Below are 10740 nucleotides of genomic sequence, written 5' to 3' on the forward strand. Positions count from 1 at the left end.
TTTTTGTGCGTGCATCTAAGTATTTTACTGTACTTTTTGCACGCAAGGAATATGCATTTGCGTGCGCCAAAAAAATGCACTGATGCTTCCAGCCATTGAAACGGCTGATTGGTCTAATGAGTTCAAGATGTGTTCTGCGTAATTATTACGTGTGCATTTGCGCATCCCCGTTGACTTCTCTGGGGACTTCTGGTGTGCTAAAAAATAGAGAATGCTGCACGTTTTTTTGCGTGACTGAAACATCAGCATGTAAACGAACCCATTGAAATCAATGGGATCTATTCATTGCGTATTGCGTGCGCATATACGCCTGCGGAACACATACAACCATGTTAGCCCTTAAGACATTTGGAGTCCAAAACCGAGCAATTTTGTAAATAAATCCCAAATGCAATCTTGTAAAATAGTTCATTTGTACTGAAATCCGAGAAAATAAATCGCAGCACATCCTATTCTTGTTCACTTCCAGGAAGAAAATAACACATGTACATTTGTGGGGTTCCGTACACTGGACAGCACAAAGGTATAAACTTGCTTTATGTACAAAGAGGAGTTCAGTAGAGTAAATTCAATAGATATTTTTTAACCTCTTAGTGACATAGCTTATTTTGGCCATAGGGACACAACAATATTTTGGGAATTTTCATCTCCACTTTTCAAAAGCCATAACTTTTTTCTTTTTCTGTTAACATGGCCATGGGGGCTTGTTTTTTGTGGGGCGAGCTGTAGTTTTTATTGGTGCCATTTTGTGGGTACTGTGGCAGCCTGGGGGTTATTCACTCCCTGGGATCGCCATCTTTTCCATTCAAGAGGGTTGGCACAATACGCATAAGGGCTCAGGACCACCGAATTACTTCAAATTCTGGCTTCTATTAGTTTTATTTCACAGACAGCAAACATGTACTGGTACATAACAAGCTTTCAGGGTTCGCAACCCACAAGGTTTCCATTACTATCCTCAACCCAGGATGTCTAGAGGGCGTCTTCCTCTGTCAGGCCCCAGTCTGGTTTGTGCCGGACCTCAGACTCTTAGTTCCTGATGCTGTCTCTTTAGCCTCTTTTTCTGGCTTTCAGCCAACTTCCCCTTTTGCTGGAGTGTGTCAGGTAGGTTTAGGTACTTTTACGGCACTCTGCCCCCCGAGCGCCAAGTGGGATGCCCTGATCTTCCCGCACCCCACTGTCCCTGCCTACTTGCCTCGGCCCTGGCTAACCCCAGGCGGACAACTGGACGGCGGTCCCTGCACTGGCTAGGGACCTGGCGGCTGACAAGCAGGAAACTACCTAATGGGGGGAACAGAGTGCCGACAGAGGAGGCAGGTGTAACAGACCAAACAAAACTGACAAGGCTGGAGATGGAACTCACAGGCAAACTGGCAGAGTGCTGGATAGCAACTAGTGCTGACTGGGCCAGACTAGATTAGAGGCAAACCAAACCAACAAAAACAGACTGAGTGAAAGGGGACCAGAGGGAGCTGACCGAACACTAGGGACTGACTGAGGAGACCCGCAGACAGACTGGCTAGGTGCATGCAGAACCAATAACTGGCAATGAGCTCAGTTCACTGCCAGTCTTTTAACCACAAGGTCCCGCCCAGGGGCGGAGAGTGGGAGGAGGCAACTCCACCCACTGCTGTATAAGAAGCACAGAGGAGTGCGGGCGGCACCCTACGGGCGGGCACGCCCACGCCGCCGCCCACTGGCCAACCCAAGCTGCTGGGATGACCTCGACACAGGGCTCCAGGCTGCTGGAGCCGGCGCCGGAGCGACGCGCGCCGACCGCGGGACCCCATGCCGCACTGTATGGTAACAGGTACTTTAATATGTAGCATGTAGAAGACAACGCGTTTCGGTACCAACGCTACGCAGTGGTACCTTTCTCAAGTCGCATAATGTAAAAATGTTTTACTGCGTAGGTACCGAAACGCGTTGTCTTCTGCATGCTACATATTAAAGTACCTAAACCTACGGTCAGTGTACTTGTTTGGAGGAAACCATTTGGAGTCATCACTTCAAGGAGGGTGATTCTGAACATCATACCCCGCTCCTACTAAGTAAGTGTCTGCTTGATGTCGATTAATTACTCACAAGACAAATTGCAACTTATCTTCTATAATACCATTTCCGGTAGCGCAGGGGCTTTTTCCTAACAGTTTATTGCTCTTTCTTTGGGGGTTCTGCAAGAGAAACCCTCTGTCTATCCTGCAGCTCTCCCTAATTCCAAGGGATTGGAGATTGGTGTTTTAAAAAGTACAAAACGGACCTCGTGGCGCATTCCCCATTTTCTATCCAGTTCTATTTAATATATAGGTTGTTATGGATGTGATGATACCAAACAGATTGTTTTCTTTAAACAAAGAGAAAAGTATTATGTTTTATGTGATTTTTTTAACGTGTTTTATGTCTCTGATGTCACTTTAGGGACTTAAACCTGTGAACCTTTGAACCTTTGATTGCTGTGATAATATATTGCAGTACTTCTATATTGCAATGTGTTATCACTAATAATACAGATCCTAGGCCATTGTCTGGCTCCAGTTGCCATGACGACCATGGGCCCTCCGCAGTTACATATAAAGGGCTGATGACGTCACAGTAGGAGCACCCTCCCACTGTAAACTCTTTACATGCCGCGATCAACATTGATTGTGGCATGTAAGGAGTTAAGAACAGTGATCAGTTTTATCACCGATCCTCGCTGTTGCAGCAGAAGGCCAGCTGTCAGTCACAGCTTCTGACGCCACATCACCAATAGGACGTAGGCATATGTCCTGGGGAGGGAAGGGGTTAAAGATCTGTTTGCTCTGACCAAAAGTCACTTACAATAGAAGTCAGACTAACCGGCATTCGCACCACATTTGCTATGCGCCAATCCAGTGGAACAGAAGACTTCACTACAGAGTCCTTGCATGTAAGAAACAATGGTCTGCCTATCACATTACTTAAAGGGAACCTGTCACGACCCCACAGTACCATAAACTGAGTTATGATACTGTTAGAATACTTGACAAAGAGCCTGGTGATGTATTTCTGATTCAGACCTCACACCCTGTGAAGGTGGAGCGCGGCATGAGAATCTGACTCCTTTCAGAGTTCTGTGCACACGCTGTCCTAGACATGTCTATGAGAGAAAGCATGCACAAATTTTGAATACAGTCAGGTTTTCGTGCCATGCACTGATTTTAGAGGGGGACACCACTGGATTGCAGGAGTGGGTGTGTGTAACTAATATAGCACCTGGATCCCTTTCACAACCCTAATAGCCCCATAACTTAGTTTATGGTGCTGGGGACATAACAGGCTCCCTTTATAGTGCAGTCAAAACCGATCCAAAAACAGCACCACGAAAGTGAATGCATTTATACTGTGACTTACAGTGGTTTGTGATGCAGCTGCCACAACAGCAAGGTTATCAATGGCAAAAACACATGTTTTTATGCTCTGGTTTATCCACAACTCAACTGCACTCATACCCTTACTAAGAATGAGGCCTATTCTCATATAAACATGTAGCACGGGCTACATTCCAAGCTAGCATGGTTAGGCCCAATGTCCATGGGCGGATGGCACCCGCATGTGAGATCCGCAAATCAAGCCGCGATAGGAAAAAATTACATCTGCGCAGAAAAAAATGCAATCTGCGATCCCCTGCAAGCAATAAAAAGTCAATTTAATGATGACTCACGGTGCATCCGCTGTGGAAATTCACACGTGCCGTAGACATGAGGCCTAACAATGCAGTGTGCAGTTTGTTTTTGTAAGAGGACAATAAAGCCCCCCCCCCCCTCCCCCCCCACATCTTGTTCATTAGCCATCTAAAGGTGGGTCAGGTCAGCTGGTTGACTAGTGAAATGTAACAAGCCACTCCCAGCTGAAGTCCTGTAGCCAGAACTTTAAAGTCAGTTCTACCCTCCATGCCTCCCCAGATGTGTCCAGCACTAAGTGTTTGATGCTGTTGAATGATGCAGTTATACAGCGCAGGTCGACAGAGCAGGAGACAGGTAACATCCACAACTGTCCAAAGCCTGAAGGGAAATATTCTCCTCTTTGCACTAATCTCCTTCACTATCCTCTTTTCAAGCCTTCACTCATTCTTCCCATGCCCAGACCCAACACACTCCATCCACATCAGCCCCTCCCTCCTCTCTTCACCTATGTATGGCTCCCATGCACTGTTCAACTTCCTAAGATGCCTCCAACCCCCAATACTGCAAAGAAACACCTTAGCCACCCACACAAATACCCTAGCCATTTGCTTACCCTTGCTACTCTGCTACTCCTAGCTGCAGGGGACATCTCCCCCAACCCAGGCCCACCCCGTTCTGTTCTCTATCAAAATGCCCCCCCCCCTGCCCCATTCAAATGCGCCCTATGGAACTCCCAATCTGCGTGTAACAAACTCCCAACTATCCATGACCTTTTCACCAGTAAACGCTTGAACTTGCTCGCCCTCACGGAAACCTGGATACAGCAGTCCGATTCTACCTCCCCCGCTGCATTGTCCTATGATGGCCTGCAGTTCTCCCACACCCCCAGATCGGATGACAGACGCTGTGGAGGAGTAGGCATCATCCTCTCCCCAAACTGTACCTTCCAGGTCATTCCCTCAGCTCCCTCGCTTACCTTCCACTCCTTCGAAGTCCACACCCTGCGACTCTTCCGCCCACTGCCTCTGCGTGTCGCAGTTATTTACCGCCCCCCAGGTCCTGCCCGCCTGTTCCTAGACCACTTTGCTGCCTGGCTCCCCCACTTCCTATCCTGTGAAATCCCAACCCTCATCCTTGGTGATTTCAACATTCCTACTAACAACTCTAGCTCCTCATCTGCCTCCCGGCTTTTAACACTTACCTCCTCCCTTGGCCTATCACTAATCTCTGACTCTCCCACTCATAGAGATGGTAACACTCTCGACTTAGTTTTCCTCCGTCTCTGCTCTGCTTCTCACTTTACTAACTCCCCCCTTCCACTCTCAGATCACAACCTTCTCTCTTTCTCCATCAGGCACCCTAGCATCTCTCCTGACCCTCCTATCTATCGCACCTCTAGGAACCTCCAGGCTATCCGCACTAAACAGTTTGCCGAAACTGTTCAGTCCTCCCTATCGCCTATCTCTCGCCTCCCCTGCCCTAACCTGGCAGCCGAATATTACCACACCACCCTCAGCCGTGCCTTGGATGAAGTGGCACCGCCTGTGACGCGAGCCGTCAAACGCAGACCACGGCAACCCTGGCTCACTTCCCAAACGCGCTTCATCCGGCGGTGCTCTAGGTGCGCCGAGCGGCTGTGGAGAAAGTCAAAGCTGCCGGCAGACTTCCTCCACTTCAAATTCATGCTTAAAACGTATAACCTAGCCCTTCACCATGCCAAACAAGTTTATTTCACCTCCCTTGTCTCCTCACTATCCCACAACCCTAAACAACTCTTTGAGACCTTTCACTCCCTCCTCAGCCCCCCGGAACAGGCCCCTGCGACAGACCTGAATGCCGGAGAACTAGCTGCCTATTTCAAAGAAAAGATCGACCACATTCGAAAAGAAATCTCTGAAAGCGGCATGGTTAGCCCTGATCCCAGTTTCATCAGCACTGCATCCAGCACCTACTCACTATCAACGCTAGAACCAACGACAGAGGAAGAAGTCTCCAGGCTCCTTTCCGCTGCCCGCCCCACCACCTGCGCTAGCGACCCTCTCCCCTCTCACCTCCTCTGCTCCCTTTCCCCAGCTCTCATTACTCACCTTACCACAATCTGCAACCTCTCCCTAACCTCTGGCACTTTCCCCTCCTCATTCAAACACTCCATTATATCCCTTCTGCTTAAAAAACCAACCCTTGACCCGACTAATGCTGCCAACTACCGACCCGTCTCAAACCTCCCCTTTATCTCCAAATTACTGGAACGCCTGGTCTACTCCCGCCATACTCGCTTTCTCTCTGATAACTCGCTCCTCGACCCCCTCCAGTCTGGTTTCCGCTCTCTACACTCGACCGAAACTGCCCTTACAAAAGTAACAAATGACCTGATGACTGCAAAGTCGAGAGGTGATTACTCCCTACTAATCCTCCTTGACCTGTCTGCTGCATTTGACACTGTCGACCATAATCTCCTTCTCACTATGCTCCGCTCTATTGGTCTAAAGGATACTGCTCTCTCCTGGTTCTCTTCCTACCTCTCCTACCGCTCTTTCAGTGTTTCCTTTGCTGGTTCTATCTCTGCTCCACTTCCTCTCGCTGTCGGGGTACCCCAGGGCTCGGTCCTTGGTCCCCTTCTTTTCTCTATCTATACTGCCCCAATTGGACAAACCATCCACAGATTTGGCCTCCAATACCATCTCTATGCTGATGACACCCAACTATACACCTCCTCTCGTGAGATCTCTGGACCATTCCTCCAAAATATCACTGACTGTCTGTCCGCTGTCTCTAACACTATGTCCTCCCTTTTTCTCAAACTAAACCTCTCTAAAACTGACCTCCTTGTCTTTCCACCTTCTAACCGACCTCCCCTCAACATCTCCATTCCAGTGTCTGGCACCATTATAACCCCCAGACAGTATGCCGATGCCTTGGGGTCACACTGGACTCTGACCTCTCCTTTGCCCCCCATATCCAATCTCTGGCCCAAACATGCCACATGCACCTCAGAAATATTGCTAAAATACGTCTGTTCCTAACCACGGACACGCTAAAGACGCTAGTGGTTGCGCTCATCCACTCCCGGCTTGACTACTGCAACTCGCTACTCATTGGCCTCCCCCACACTAGACTCGCTCCGCTCCAATCCATATTAAATGCAGCAGCTAGACTCATTTTTCTATCCAGTCGTTATTCAGACGCCTCTGCATTATGCCAGTCGCTGCATTGGCTGCCCATCCACTGCAGAACTAAATTTAAACTGCTATACCTCACTCACAAAGCTCTGCATGGCGCTGCGCCACCATACATCGCCTCCCTACTGTCAGTATACCACCCAGCGCGCTTACTCCGATCAGATAACACCCTCAGACTAAACACCCCTGTAATACGAACCTCTCATGCTCGCCTACAGGACTTCACTAGAGCAGCACCCATCCTCTGGAATGCTCTACCCCAAGGCATCCGGACAATTCCCGATGCACGAAATTTCAGACGTGCCTTAAAAACGCACCTCTTCAGGGAAGCATACCAAATCCCCTGACCTAGTCCCTCGCCCCTCCCTATGGTGCTCCACCCTGTTTGCCTTCTGATAAATGATCTGTACATGAAATTTCCTATTGCCTGTGTTCCCAACCCCTGCACCTCCTGTACCACCCTCAACCCATTTGTGTCTAACCCAATGTATCTCACATTGTAATTGTTGCAATTGTTGTATTGTTTTGCATTTATCCATGCCTGAAAGCGCTGTGGAATAAGTTGGCGCTATACAAATAAAGATTATTATTATTATAATTATTATTATCCAGCCAGAGGTTACATAAACATGGTGCTCACACATAAAGCACTGCAAAACCTGCTCATGTCCCGCCACTAGTACAAAGCTCAACCCGTGTTCCCCACAGCTCACTATAACACCATCTAATGCATGTATACAATACTATACACACAATGGGCAGTGCCAGTTACCAGTTCCCATCACCATTACGTCCCCACAGCTTTCCGCTGGCCACAATAACTACACAGGCAACTCAAACAAAACTACAGTTTCTGTTACAGAGGCTGGTCCCACTTACGCTAACATAAGCCCGGGCCACATAGCCCGGGCCACCTGGATTTAGGCTGTATGGGGCAGGCGGTTACACTTGGATACAATAAAATATCACTTTTTGGATTGTTACTTACATAGGTAAATGTATTCAGTTTATGGGTTTGAAAAAACGGGTTTTGGTGACAGCCCCTACATTCCCTTTGATGGTTGAGGCTGCAGGGTACGCGGATTGGATGGCCTCTCTATAATCCCGGTCTGCACTCATTCACTACATACATGTGCCCAATTCCCAAAGTTATAACATAAGTACACTTACATGTGAAGATCATTACAAGTAGGCACACATTCACAAAATACAGGCATGAGCACACATGCATAATGGGTAAATACATGTACACTGACATATAGTAACATACACACTCACTAAATACTGTCAACCATGCATTCACAGGCTCCACACACTCATTAAATAAACACTTGCAGAAATTTGTATATATATATATATATATATATATATATATATATATATGTGTATATACATATATATACATATATATATATATATATATATGCTTCTTACCTCCATGGAAAAATGAAGTGTGGAGGAGCAGTGTCAGCGTGGAGAGCAGCAGCATGAGGAAGGGAAAGCCTAGCCACGTCAGTGCAAATATGTTCTCCTGCTTATGACAGAGTAAACAGTGTAGGAGCTCATGCCACTAGGTGGCAGCATAGCACATTGCAACAACACAGTTTCTGATTGGCTCTGAACTGTAATCATCTACCAATCCTGGCTCAGAACTCAGGTGCAGATTCTAGATCTTGCACCATGGAGCTTTACAGCTGCTCTCTTTTCCTGAGAAATGTTTATCAACTTGCCAGCAGCTGGTATAAAAAAAAAAAAAAGAAAAGAAAAATTAAAGGGGCCTTTTCTTGGTGCCTAATGGCAAAAATGGCTCTGTGTGTCTCGACCTTTGCTACTTTTATTTGCTTTATACATAATTAATTTTTCCTTACAACTTTTTACAGCTTCTTTGCTGCTTTCTTGTTGTAGTAGTTTAGATGCTTTGCTTTCCTTTTGTCCACTTTACATAATTATTTAGCCATTTTGCTCTTCTCCTCTTCATAACCCTTTTATTCCAGTAAGGTATAAACCATTCACTGGTGCTAACATTATCTGGTGCCTGCATTTGCTGTAACAGCTGTCTGACTCTGAAGTAACTGCTGGAGCATCCATATTTGTGAGTAGGGGTTGAATTCTAATTTTTTAGGACCCTTTTATAAGGGTTTGTTGGACTTATAGCCAATTTTTCTTTGCATACAACACCACAGACATCCTGTGTTTCTGAGGAGACTAGCACCCAAATTTATTTTTGGAACAGCACCCTGTTGGGGGTTCTCTCCCCGACCTCTTTTTATTTTTTTCCTCTTTTTTACAACACTAGCTTTCTATGCAGATAACTCTCTCCTGCCACCTAGTAGACATTTTGTACTGGCAGCTCTATTTATTGCCTTTATTCATCATAGAGAGGTGAATAGCCTGCTGCACATGGCTCTCCATGTGTGGACATGCTCCCATGGCTTTTATGTGGCTGTCTGAGACTCCTGGGTGATGGGTTAATTGTTAAACTCTTTTGGTAAACTCCATTGTGCTGTTATATTTGCTCAGGCTTGTTACTACCCTTCCCTTTTTTCTGATAGCGCCAACTAAACGGACAAAGCTTACCAATAAATTACAGCAGTTTGCGTGACCTAATACCATGGCAGATCCCTAGCCCGCTGTATCTAATGACTCTCAGGGTTCCCATTCTGAAGCTACTGCACAATCTGCACCTGCTGAGACTGTCCCGACCATTAGGCACGTTATTACACTCATAGTGAAGTGCCACTCTGTCCTTACCAAAAAGTCTGATGCTCTGCAGTCAAATTTTGGGCTACAGAGTACGGATGTTCAATCCCTGCGAAAGCATAACACTGCTGTGGTGGCGCATGTCTCCAACCTGGAGGAGATACTACTGTGCAGTTGAAAGCCCAGCTGCAGACTCTGGACTCTACCTATGCTGCGCAGCATAAAAAAACTGGATTATTTATAAAACCACCTGTGTAGGTGTAGTATTAGGCTGATGGGGCTACCTGAAGGCGTACAGGGGAAAAACCATTGTTATTTCTTAGAATCACTTCTCAAAAAGGCATATGGTTTGGACTTCTCACCCCTCCAATGTGAAGGGTGCATTCCGGACAGAGACGCTCCTCCTGGAACTTCTCAATGTACATTTATTGCTAAACTGCAGAACTACAGGGACCTATATAGGTAAGATCCTGGAGCTCAGTTGTAGGCTGAACCCTCTGAGGCTTGGAGTGCGGGAGGTGCCGATATTCCCAGACTTTTCTTTGGGAGTACATAAGAGGCAACAAAAATTTGCGGAGACAAAGTAAAATGCTGCATTCCAAGCAGTTCACTTATGCTATGCTTTATCCTGCCAAGCTTAAAGTGATTAAGGACAATTGCTCAAACTTTTTGATAAACTTTTTGATAACTTTTTGATGTGATCATCTGGCTTGAGCAACATTAGATGCTGTCTATGCTATGCTGAATATATCTGCCTTGTTGTTGGATTCTTTTTTACTTTTATTTGGTTTTGGGTTGGTCAGGGCAAACATTGCATCTATTCATGATTTAGGCTCAGGCCATTATTATATTATTCAATTTTTCCATTTTCTCTTGGTGGATCCCTCAGGTGCATTTTAGCCTGCAGTAGGTCTCCTCTGAGGTTAAATTTTAGGACTGACTGACTGATTATTTTCATGGTCTCCCTTGATGGGCCTTCTTGGGTGACGTTTGGCATGCATTGGCATTCATCAGGGGAGATCTCTTTCAGTGGTGATCGCTGATAGTGTTGTTGGATGTATCGTTCATGATATGTCTATTTATTCCATTCACTTTGCATGGCACCTTCTCTTACATTTATCTATGCTTTGGTAGAGAAAGCTGAAAGCCTACTTTAGTGCTATCCCCTTCTCCACCTTGTCTCAGAGTAATGTCGCCTAGCTAGATAGGGTGTTGAG

The 10740-nt window shown here is 46.5% G+C and overlaps 1 protein-coding gene across 1 annotated transcript in view; it reads right to left on the minus strand.

Annotated features, from left to right (window-relative positions):
• Positions 1-8311, minus strand: part of ARX (aristaless related homeobox) — a 68619-nt gene extending 60308 nt beyond the window's left edge. Inside the window, exon 1 of the mRNA XM_066599860.1 lies at positions 8258-8311. The gene's annotated coding sequence lies outside the window, so the exon portion shown is untranslated. The remainder of the gene's footprint in view (positions 1-8257) is intronic.
• Positions 8312-10740: the final 2429 nt, after the last annotated feature.

Source organism: Eleutherodactylus coqui, chromosome 4, assembly GCF_035609145.1.
Source record: "Eleutherodactylus coqui strain aEleCoq1 chromosome 4, aEleCoq1.hap1, whole genome shotgun sequence".
NCBI classification, from domain to species: domain Eukaryota; kingdom Metazoa; phylum Chordata; class Amphibia; order Anura; family Eleutherodactylidae; genus Eleutherodactylus; species Eleutherodactylus coqui.